The 12,899-nt window shown below is 37.8% G+C and overlaps 1 protein-coding gene across 2 annotated transcripts in view; it reads right to left on the bottom strand.

Moving 5' to 3' along the window:
- PARG (poly(ADP-ribose) glycohydrolase) overlaps positions 1–12,899 on the bottom strand; it is a 2,766,579-nt gene that overhangs the window by 349,662 nt on the left and 2,404,018 nt on the right. The window lies entirely within an intron of this gene.

Genomic DNA, 12,899 nt, shown 5'->3' with positions numbered 1-12,899 from the left:
CATGCTTGAGTTTTTACCTAAATGACTATAAACTATCTCTGCATCAGTTCCTGTATATAGTTTGTACATTATCAGGAGGCAAATCATTGGTCTCTAGATTTTAGGATGGCTTACAGGTTCATTGGTAAGGAGGAGTATTGTTTTTTCTGTTGCTAACCAGGTTGGTGTCTCTTTGGGATGTGCATAACAGCAGTTCTTACTCAACGTTAAATCTTTCTGTAAGCAAGTTAATGCTTTTATCCAGTTGTTAGGTACTACACCTGAGCCTAGGATTTTCCAATTTGAAGCTAATATTAATTTTGTTTAAATTTATCTAGCCGTTACCTCATCCCATTTCATATCCTGTTCATTTGAACTCCTTACTGTTTCTTTTAATTCTTTTTTCCATTCAGTATCTTTATTATATTCCATAGGGTCTTCATAAATATTTCTCCAAAATGTCTTACTTCTTCTTTTTTGGTGGTGTTTCTATTCATTTTGCTTTGTTTCCCAGTCCTCAATAAAACTTGTTTGAGATATCAATGAATTGCTTATTTTGTGCTTTTCCTTTATACTCATCTGCATACATTCTAAGTTCTTCTGCATGTGCTGATATCTTTAATTTATTATTTCCAATAGTGTACAACAGATCCTGGTCTGTTTTGACACTGTGCATTGCTTTTACCACATATATTTTTTTAAGTATTTTCATTGATCTGTTCACCCTTCAATATTATATATGATACTGCTCGTATTACTTGCATTATAGCATTCTCTGTTTGATACTTCCAGGATGGCATTTTATTTCTTCCCTTCCTTTCCCTTATTACTCTCTATTTTTGTGGTTAGACTTTATCTATTAATTTAGCTGCACAGTAATATATCCTACTTACTTTCATTATATAACATAAATTTCTGTTAATACTCTTTGTAGATCAATATGGATATACACCTTTAAAAACTTTCTGTGGGCTTGCACGTGTATAAATACTGAGCATGTGCAAGCCTGACTGCCATTTTGCAGTAAGCTGTTGAGATGCAAGCATGCACGTCTGTGTAGTCTGCCAGTTAATCAGTTTGTTTATATTTTGTATTGCTGCTATACATCCTGATGTGTTTCTATATAATAAAGAATATAAACAAACTATCCCACCTGTTCGTCTTCAACTGTAAACCAAGACGAGTGACACTCTTGACTACTGTGTTCATCTATTTTATCAGACTTCTAACATTTTGGGTCTTATTTTCTTTCAGTAATCTATTTCTTTCATCAATCTTAATACGTCTACCTGTCTCTGTTAAATCAAGCAACTCTTCCCTTAAATCGTTTTCTTCTGAACTGAGGGCACATTCGTTGCTTCCTCTTTCCTGCAGGCATACTACAGAAAGTTCAAGAAAGTCTTCCTGTGACATATCCTCCTCTGCTGTATTCTGTGTCATCATACCTCCCAACCGCACCGAATTACTCGGTTTTTGCAGAGTTTTGGGGACCAAATAATGGGGTACCATGATTCACGAGTGGCACCCATTAATTTCTAAATTTCCCAGCATTTTATTTAAACTTTTTATTTCTGGGATTTTTGTGCTGACGTCATCACATGCACAATGACTTCAGCTATGTGAACAGCCTGTCGGAATGCTCATTGCCATGTGCGGAATGAATTACACAGCAATGGAGGCTGCCTGCAAGCTGCTGAGTGTGCTATGAGGGAATGGAATAGCCTGCAAGCTGTTACAGGTCCTACGAGTGAATGGAATTGCTCCATTTATGCCTTTACGAATGTGGAATGGAACTGCTCCATGCAAACTACAGGTGGGAATTGCCTTGCCTTTTTATGGAAGGGAATTGCTATGTGTTTATGCCAACTCCGAGGGAGGCTCCGTTCATGCTGCTGTGTGACTGTTTATGCAGAGAGAGGCTAAGAGTTTAGAAATGTTATCGGTGTGAAGTTACTACTTTATGTCTGGCTAAAGAAAATGCTCTCTTTCTGTTGGTTTATTGTTTTTCTGTTTTATTTTTTTTTTTTTAATTTTCATTCCCTTCTGAGCTGTGAACTGAAGTAGTATGCTGGGTTTTTTTTGGATACTGTGACTTACACTTGTTTTAGATGGCCATTTGTGTGCTATAGATTTTACATATCCTTTTCAGCTAATCAACCTACTTAATATTTAGGTTGTATTTCATAATTAAACACTGCTATACAAAATATCCTTCCTTCCTTATTAAAAATGTTATTCTGTATACTTTATATTTCAAGTTTTTCATTGTGTTTTTATCTTTCCTCTTACGTAAGGCAATATATTCTAAGATCCTTCAGTTTCTTTTGATTAACAAGTTTTGTATGGACCTGCACTGCACCATGTTTGTTGCCTTTATTTTTAATTGCTTAACTCATTAACCCCGAGTACCTTCTCATGGCGCCTGTGTGCTTAAACCCGAGTGCGCCATGAAAAGATACAAATTTCTAGCCATTACCCCCCGAGTGCTTCCACAAGCGAGAGAAAGTGTATTGCAGGTTTGTAGTTCACCTTAATGTAAAACACACTGAAATCGTAACTGAATATGCAATTTACCTTATCTCGTTGCGATTCAGTGTGTTTTTACATTAAGGTCACATAGAAGTTTATGTCAGAAAATAAGTTTTAAATGTTGGTAAGCAAGTGGTGGCAACCAATCGGATTCTTGCATTCCGAGCCACCACTTGCATAACAGCTCCACCCCCAGCCTAAACTTCTTTGTTTTCCCCTTATAAAAAGAGGGTCCAGCAGCAGGTATTTCCTTTCTTTCTGCGAAGAACTGGTGATTTTACCTGCTACTGGATCCTCAAATTAATTTTTACTAGTCAAGGATTTTACGGACCGCCATATAGGCACTACCGGGAGTTAACATTCATCCACTGTACTGTAGAGTGCCCGGTCAGCTCAGCGCTCAGGTACTGTACTTTTTTCTGAATTCTGCACTAATTTTTGCAAGAGCAGTTGTCATGCCAGGTGTTTTAGAAGAAAAAGCAATGTTCTTTCTCCATTATTTTAGAGCTTCTTGTTTGTATTGCTTACTGCGCCTGTGATTACTTGGCTGATGTCACAGTGAAATAAAGTACTTGTTGTCATAGACTGCTTTAAACAAAAACTTTTAAATACGGGTGTCATTGTGGGGCTTGAGGGGAATTTAGAAAATAACGTTTACTGTTTTCATTTTGCGAGTCCTAGTTTGATTTCTTTGACGGGGTCCTTGTTCTTTAGGTCACAGTACGGCCTCTTCATTTATTTATTTTTCTGATTTACTTGACATTGTCATTTGAACGTTGTAGAAATAGTTTAGCTTATAAAAAAGGTACTTGGTCTACCCAAGAGTGAAACTGGTCATCATCTGCATTATTTTTGTGGGATAGCTGTTGGATCATTTACGAGTATCAGAAAATGAACGGATGAAGAGACGCTACAAGAGAGCTGACTGGAAAAGCAAGAAGCTGTTACATTTAACCTTTCTGATCTTGCATAAATTTAAATGTAATGTATCTTTAACACTATCGGTGGCACGGTACATTTTTATTTTGTGGTAGTAGCTTGAGTGACAAATGCGTGAGAATATAAGTCTTTTTAATTTTGTTCCAGAGAGCTGTTACGTTTATCTTTTGGGACCGAATTTGGTAGCTTTGATTTCTTATGTTGTAATAGGGTCCTACTGGAGATGTGGTTGTTACATTGATGTAAACACGTATTGTCTGCGTTTCTTTGACCTCCCATTAATGACCAGGTCAGCATCTTGCCTGACATATTGCTCTTTTCGTACTGCACCGATTTCACGGCACTGGGTTGACTAACTCCATTCCAGTTGTAATGTCGTGTTGCCAGTACAATCCATAGAAATGACATGCATAGCATAACGGGAACTTTAACTGCATGTAAACTTGTGTCAAGTCAGAAATCCCACAGCTGCACAGTGTCACCCTTTAAGGCAATATTTACAGAGATCGGCCTATTGTTTGAAGACACTGCCGTTTCCACACGAGAAGCTTTGTATTTTTATCGGCGTTTTAACAGTTATGAGTTTGGAAGATACCTTATGGAGCTACTTATAAGGGCAGTCTAAAAATCCGTCACCTTTTTATTACTTCTGCAGACATTAACACAGCGTTGTTGGGGGGGGGGGGGTAGACGTTCTTAAGTTTGGAAAAGTAATAACCCGAGTAGTGCCCGATGATATGCTACATTTACAATGACTGCAACCTGATGATGCCTCACTTAAACTTTTTTAAACTTAAATTGAACGGACTGCGATGTACTACACTAATACAAAGCCCTGACAGCACAAGTAGGAAATATGAGAAGAAACAGTTATTAACATCAGTGAGTGCTATTACAGAAAATGCCACCCTACATGAGTGTAATGGGTAATGGGTATGTGTTTACCTTGCAGAGGTAATGTTTATTCATGTAATGTTTACAGGTACACATTACCACAAGGTATAGGGGAGAGATAATGAAATGGCTTATAGACTGGGTGATCTGTAAAAATGTGTGAAGTACGTGAGGTGCTGTGTAAAAGCTACACTAGTGTGGAGCAGCTTTAAATTGTCAGCAAAAAACTGTGACTGCTAGCAACAGTAAAGATATAATTTTCTACATTTTATGGCAGTCTTTTGTGCAGTGTTTGTTCATTTTGGATTTAATATTTTTGTATAATATGTGCAAAATTTTCTTGTGGTGTGCCAGCAAGTTTACTTTGATCTGACAGATGATGGGTAGCAAACTTGTGAAGAACTGGCTTCTGCAGTAGCTGCTTGCTTATGTATTGTTTGCCTTACAAACACAAGGTGTCGGGTTTGAGGCTCACAAGGGCTAATTGCCTAGGCTAACAATGGCTCACAAGGGCACTTAGCCTAGTACTAACATATGAACACTTTTTTCCACCACCCCCGGAAGTAGTGATAGTCTCCCTATGTTCTCTTGTCGAGGTAGCATAGGCTGACAGGTGTGCAGCGATGCACTGCAAGTACTGTGTACTGGTGCAGGGGTATTTAACTTTAAATTAAAAGTTTTAAACTAGGAATCGCTGTGCACATGCTGTGGCCCTTTTGCATTTGGTTTTAGTAGTTTACCGGCTGCAGACTTCAGGCTCTTAATGGAGCTTTGGAGCTAACCCCCCCCCCTCCATTTTACATAAGAACTGGCGTTTATTCTGTAGCATGTATTCAAAACATTTTACTTACTTGCAGTGTTTATCTTAATAACTACTGATGTAACCTACATTATCACAATTTTAGCAAAGGTTTGTTGTTTACGGACTAATTTTTACCCATTTTGAATGATTTATGCACTTGTATTCCTACACATACCGGCCACAAATGACTTATTGGTGTTTTATTGCTGTGCAGTAATAATTCTGTGAATCTGACTTCATAGCCTCTGAAATGTTTCCTATTTCCTATTGCAGCATAAAATGAACAAGCAAGAGTAGTTGGCATTGCAGTCAATTGATTTTTTTTGTATTCTTTATATTTACAGCCTCTAGCATATGTTTCACAATTTTTTAAAATTATATGAAGTAGTTAAATGTGTTTACAGTTGTTTAGAATTTTGTTATTGTACTACTGTGTAATTTTAGTTGTCATGAGTAATATCAAACCTGTAAAGAACTGCCATCTGGGTACTTTGATACTTGCAATTTCTTTTTGCAGCATAAAATGTCATTTGCTTTTATCTGGTTTTTGTATACGGAAATATAAAATAGAGCTTTCGGTATTATTAAAAATGTAGGCTTTTGTGATCAGATGCTGTTCTTCTTTGTTTTATTTATTTATTTTATTTTACATTTGTTGACTGGGCTAGTCCAGCTGGATATATGTCCATTTTCAGTGGAGGCCCGGGGAGAAAAGCTCCAATGGTTATAACAAGTATAGGGAATACAAAAAAAATACACATAGCAAAACAAAACAAATATTAAGCATAAAAGATAATCAGACTTTAGTATAGGTAATTTACATGTCAGAGGAAATATACATAACAAGATAGTATTCCTAAGAAAAAGTTATTAAATAATTGCAATACGCAATTGATAATATCGTAACGTAGTGTAAATAATACATAGTCATAAATTTTTTTTTTTTCATAGTATATATGAGATAAGTTATATCCACAAGGATGTTATGTCCGTGGGGATCAGTCAAGATGTAGTATAGTGAGAAGGAAATATTGAGGTAGAGGAAAGGAGGAAGAAAGGTTAATCAGGATTGGTACAGGAGCAAAGCCAGTGTTTATTAAGATGGATTCTCAGTTGTTTTTTTAAGAGTGGAAGAGTGGACAAAGATGAGATATTGAGTGGAAGTTTGTTCCACATTTTGCCAACTGAGTTGGAAAAAAGACAATCTCCTGCAGCATTATTGGGTTTGGTACTATTAACTAGTAGTTTATCTGAAGAACGTAGTTGTTTCAGATTGTTGTAGGGAGTAAGGAGGTTAGAGAGTATTGGTGTTTTGGATGGTTGATATAGAATGTTGTGAGCTATTAAGAGCTGTTGATAAATAAGCTTGTTAGGAAGTTCAAGCCAGTTTAGTTGTTTTAAGTTCAGGCAGTGGTGAGTTCTAAACTGGGATCCTGTGGCAAATCGAGCAATATTATGGTAAGATGAAGCAAGTTTCTTAAGGTTACTTTTAGAGAGATTTGTGTAAATAGGGGAAGCATATAGAAGAGTAGAGAGGAGGTGAGATTGGGCTAAGGTGGTCCAGGCTTCAGGTGTAAGGAAGGATTTGATTCTGTAAAGGGATCCAATATTTTTGTTAACTACTTTTATTGTGTTATTGATGTGACAGTCAAAGTTAAGATTATTGTCAATTGTAATACCTAGTAGTTTTGTAGAAGAATCAGGAGTAATATGAGTGTTATCAGTGGAAGTAATAGAGAAGTTTAGGGAAGTAGCTTTGCGGGTAGGTGCAAACAGTAGTAATTTGGTTTTCTTGGGGTTAAGGAGTAGACAACGGTCAGAGAACCACTGTTCAACAGTGGTAAAGGTTTCTTGGGTAAGAGGTTGAAGTTCCGCTTGAGAAGAAGCAGTGCAGATTATAGTGGAATCGTCTGCATATTGTATGCAAGTGGTGTTAGGTATAGCTGATTGGAGGTCATTAATAAAGATAGAAAATAGAAGTGGGCCTAAGATAGACCCTTGAGGTACTCCTATAGAAATAGGAAGGAGGGTAGATAGTGAACTTTTCCAGAGTACTGCCTGCTGACGATTTTCAAGATAAGAAGTAAACCAAGTTAAGGAGGAGGGATCTAGTGCATGAGATTTTAGTATGTACAGAAGAAGTTTATGATTAACCATATCAAAGGCTTTTGATAGGTCAATGAAGAGAGAAGATGAGAGTTTATTGATGTTACGGTTATAGTTGATGGAGTTGGTAAAGGAGAGTAATGCAGTAGTGGTGCTGTGGGAAGGTCTGAATCCATGTTGACTATTGGCAAGTAGGTTATTATGGAGAAGGTGGTTTAGTAGATGTTTATGGATACATTTTTCCATGATTTTAGCTATAGGTGATAATAGTGCTATGGGACGAAAGTTAGAGAAGTCATTAGACTTGCCCCCTTTGTGAAGGGGAATGATATGGGATATTTTCCAGATAGAAGGGACAATACCCTCCTTTATAGATCTATTTATTAGGATGGCAATGGGATAGCCAGTGGCTTTAGCTCCTATTTGCAGGTACTCTGCAGGAAGCTTGTCTGCAGATGGGGTGGTAGGTTTTAGTTTTTGGAGTAGAGATTGGATATAGGAGGTAGATACAGGTTGTAGGTGAAGGGGAGGAAGAGTAGTTTTTGAACTAGGTAAGAGTAGTTTAGAAGTGTCAGGAGAAAGGTGGTTTGCAAGAGTTTGGATGGCATTGGTGAAGAAAGAGTTGAAGTCATTGGCTATTTGTGTGGGATTATCTGGGTCAGAATCCTGAGGGTTCGGTGTGATTGCTTGATCAGGGGATAGAAGATTATTAATACTAGTCCAGAATTTTTTGGGTTCTTTTATGGTGTTTTTCTGTAGTTGAAAGTAATAGTTCTTTTTATCTGTCAGAATAGCTTTTTTGGTGCTGTTTCTCAGCTCCCTACAGTTTTGGTGGTCAGTTTGGTTTTTGGTAGACCGCCATTTATCCCAGGATTTATTTCTGAGAATAATTTTTTGCTTCGTATTCTTGGTTAGCCAGGGTGCTGTTTTTGTTTTGGTTCTAATGGTACGGCTTGGGGCATGGTGATCTAGGATAGATAGGAATGTAAAGTTGAAGTATTCAACTGCTTGATTAAGTGGGAGATGTTTCAGTGGGGCCCAATTACAATGTATTAGTTCGGCTAGAAACTGTGCAGAGTTAAAATGTTTTTTTGTACGTAGAGTTTTATATGTGGTAGGTAAGGTTAGGTTAGTTTTGTATCTAATGATATAGGTTAGAGAGTGGTCACTAAGATCATCTGGAAGGATGCCTGTGTTGTAGGTTTGCAAGGGAGTATTAGTAAGAATCCAGTCCAATGTGGTTTCAGTATTATTGGTTTTATTAGTTCTAGTAGGACTATTAATGAGTTGTTTGAAGCCATATAGGTTGATATGGGAAGTGGGGTTATTACTGTTACAGGAATGCCAATCTATGTTAAAGTCTCCTAAGACTAGTGTCTCTTGAGGGAGTTTAGTTGATAGTAGGTAAAGGATGTGTTGAAGGGTGTTGATATTATTTCCAGGAGGGAGATAAGCACAGATTATATTTATGGATTTAGTAGTATTGATTTGAAGTTTAGAACTGATAACTTCAGCATTATTGTCAATGGTAAGAGTCAGATTTAAGGTACTAATTTGGAGTTTTGTTTTATACAGAATTGCTACCCCTCCTCCCTTTTTGGCAGTACGGTCGAGTCTAATGATGTTATAACCAGGTGGGGTGATTTCACTGTCATTAATTGAAGGCTTTAGCCAAGTTTCAGTTAAACATAAAATATCAAATTGATAGACTTCTAGAAGGGCATGAAGTTGACTAGTTTTGTTACAGATACTTCGTATATTGAGATGGGCAATAGACAGAGAATTAGTGGGTTTAGAGAATGAGAGAGATGTAGTTTTGTATTTTGTGTGTAATGGTTTCATTATGATGTGGGCCTGGATTAGGATGAATATCTCCATCCAGTAGAAGGTGGAGGAGTAAGAAATATTTTTGTTGTGGAAGTTTATAGGAGGAGTCAAATATTTTCCTGGTTCTAGGTTTCTTGAATTTGAAGTGTGCTAGTCTATGGTATTTGGTTTATCTTTTGCCAGTATTGCCCTAAGTAGAGTTGACATTGTGAAATGAGTGCTGTTTATGTATGGGGAAATATACTAAGAATCCTTTGTACAGTTGAAGGTTTTGAACAACCTTGGGCATGTTTAATAGTGGATTGCCAAATCTGTTTGTGGTATTACAGGCAGTATACGTGCTTTTGATGCTGAAGGCTGTGGGTTCTACTTCCACAGTATGTAGATGGATTGCTGATACTGTACTGTGTTGTACTTTTTACTTTGGCGGAGATAACTAGCAACTATGAATTTATCAGTTTGCCATCCATTCCGTAATGCAATCTTACTAGCTTACTAGCACAAACTCTAGCTATGCCACTGATCAGTAAGCCATGGAAAATGACTTTTTGAGGTCCTAGCGAACATTTGGCAGTCTGGTTTCTAGGTGGGTAATGTGTAGTTAGAGAGAACTGGTATGTGCACATTATACTGCATGGGTCATGTGGCAAATGTTTGATTTTACAGCTTGTGTATACTCTGCTCTACTAATGAAGTCACTGGGGCTACTGTTTCATGTTGGTTGTCGTGAATACTTGGAAGGGCTGCTCAAAGGGTTGTTGATGGAAATGTTGCATTCTGGTGCTTGTGCATAGTAGGGCAAACTGCGAAAGGGGTCGCTGGGGAGATGTTACATTTTGGTGTTTGTGCATACTCTGACTTAGTTTATGGAAATGTGGCTTAATTTCAGATTAAGTTTGCAAGGGAGCATGTCAGGGTTTCAGAAAATGTGTACATTTCCATCTGCATTTTCATGTTTTGTGTTTTATTGTTCTTATGTTATGCACTTTGTTTTTATTTAATTCTTGACATATATTTACGGCGTCCGTTCACTTTGTGGTACACTGGAAGCACTCCGTAGATAGCTTATTTTGTAGTTTACGGATGCAAAAGCAAAGCTTTATTTATATTATTAATACAAGAGAGGGAATATTACAGGGAAAGCACAACTGGCATGATTCTGATCTGTTGTACTATATACTGTGACATGGTTGTGATGTTTACAGTGCAACGGGCAAGAAAATTGGTGATTAATAGGGGTTGTGTGTATGGGCCATGTTAATGTTACACACACACACACACACACACACACACACACACACACACACACACACACACACACACACACACACACACACTGTGAAAAGTCAGCATTAGACTAGCTTTTGTTTTCACTTGGACTGGAAATTTATTGGCAGATAACCTGAAAAATACTGTAGTTAAACAAGTGTAGATAGGTAATTATGTACACTTTGGTTTCATTGTATATGTAGTGGGTGGCACAGTGGCACAGCACATAATGTGTGTGTGAGTCTGTTGCCTGGACATTACATGATTGCCTTCAATACTTGCCTTAGTTTGTGGTGTGTTTCCGGGGGGGGGGGGTTCAATATTGGTCAGGGGTATCAGACCATATTACTTGGCAAATGAAGGTCTGCACCTGTGTTCATGTATTTGATATTTACTGTTTATTCCACAGAATTTTGTGATGTAGACAGACAATTGCAACATGACTCATTCATCATTGCTTGGTATGTTGCTAACAAATAGGTGGGAGGATGGGCTCAATAATAACTTTTATACTGTTTTTGCTGAGTAAGTGATTGGCAGAAGACAAGCTATCTAGTTTGACATTTCTGCATGTCTTATTATTAATATGATTATAGTGAGTAGTTGCCTGAGTGAGATAAATGTTATTACAGAGTGACTAATGACAGCATGGAGCTACCATATTTGTATGCATTTCTCCTGGCTTTGTCAGTCGTGTGTGGAATTTAGGTGGGAGGAAGGGCACAGTAATATGTAAGTGTTATACTATTTGACTGACTATGACCTTATAACAGATTACTGTGTTGTATAACACCTGCAGAAGGTAATATAATGAATGCCAGCAATTATCACCTGTGTCTGGGCATACATAACTTTGCAAGTCATTAGCACAGTGCAGTTACAATATAGTACTGAGTCATTGTCACTTTTCAGGTTAAACTGTCAGCAGCTGTCACTGTTATTCACATAAGTAGAAGTCGTTATCACATTGATCAATGCACAACTCACTTTGGGCCCTTTCTCCACTTGCAGTGATTGCAATACAGCCCCACCCCTCCACACTAGTTTCATTTATGTCATGTATACAATTGCAAGAAATGTAAGAAGTATAGGAGCAAAATGTAGACATTACATCTTCAATTGCTGTTTTTTCATGACAAAGTGGCTGGAATAAGAGGATTTGTGGTGTTCTGTATGAAGAATTTGAATATATATATTGACTGCCTTGCATCCTCTCATTTGACAGAAAATCATAACTTGTTTTTAACTATAAGGCAATGACAATATCCAAACTCATATGTTGTATTTATCTGAGACTATTCTGCACTGCTGTGGTAAAAATTTTCCTGTGCTTTTGAACTATGAAGTCATTCTGTTGCGTTACTGATTATAGTCTTGCTCTTTTATCATAACCTCCCTTTGTGGGTGAGATATCAGAGGTATATTTCACCTGTTAGACTACTTGCATATCTGTTTGGTGAGCTACCCAGGGTGTAAAGTAGCTGGACATATATATATGTGTGTATATATATATATATATATATATATATATATATAAATATATACACATGCACACAGATTTATGTGTATGTAGATATATATATATATATATAGATGGAGATATAAATATATATATATATATATAGATGGAGATATATATATATATATATATATAGATGGAGATATATATATATATATATATATAGAGAGAGAGAGATAGGTCCATTGCTTTTCACGTGCCTCTGGCAGGTATATTACATCAGAATGTTGTATATCATTGTGTTTTTCAGGTGTGAATTCAAGTGTAAAGCTACACAGCCACCACCAAAGATGCCATCTGCTGAGGAGAAAGCAAGCAGCATTTACCTGTTGGGTGAGGAAACTGACTGTGATGGTTGCAGCAGTGGTTCAGAGAATGGTATGCACCTTGATGTACCACATAATGCCTACCAGAGTGAGGATGAGGATTATGACTCAGAGGATGACATTCCACTCGCACGTCTGCGTGAAAAGGCCATTGCCTGGGATACGGAAGATGCCCCTGTGGCCGCCATTCCTGAAAGACCACTACGAGTTGCCAAAGTAGACATGACCAGTAATTATGACACTGACCATGACAGTGAGGATGAGGTGCCACTTGCACACCTAAGGAAGGTGCCTACACAAAAGCTGGCCACACACAATGGCCACCAAGTGCATTCAGAGTATGATGCAGATGATGACTTGCCTTTATCTGTGTTCACGAAAGCACGTGGTCTGACTGACACAACTATACAGTCCTCCACAGTGTTTGGCACTGCAAGTGCCGACAAGGGTGTGGCTGTGCCTTCGACTGTGCATGATCTGGGAAGTAGTCCAGAGTATGGTGATTGGGATGGAGAAAATCCTCTAGATATGAGTCCAAGTAGCTCCTTGTCAGAGAATGATATGGGTGTGCCTCAGCATGGAGCATGTGTCAACAGTTCCCTACCAACTGCAAGCAGTACAGTTGCTACTAGCATTGAGAGAGCACCATCTCTCAACCCTTCAGCCCTTCCCATTTCCAACTGTTCCTTGCGACCCAGTCAGGTACGCC

Source organism: Protopterus annectens, chromosome 14.part0, assembly GCF_019279795.1.
Source record: "Protopterus annectens isolate FY-2018-M chromosome 14.part0, PAN1.0, whole genome shotgun sequence".
NCBI classification, from domain to species: Eukaryota; Metazoa; Chordata; order Ceratodontiformes; family Protopteridae; genus Protopterus; species Protopterus annectens.
The sequence above is the reverse complement of the archived record's forward strand: the minus strand, read 5'-3'. Positions and strand labels throughout refer to the sequence as shown.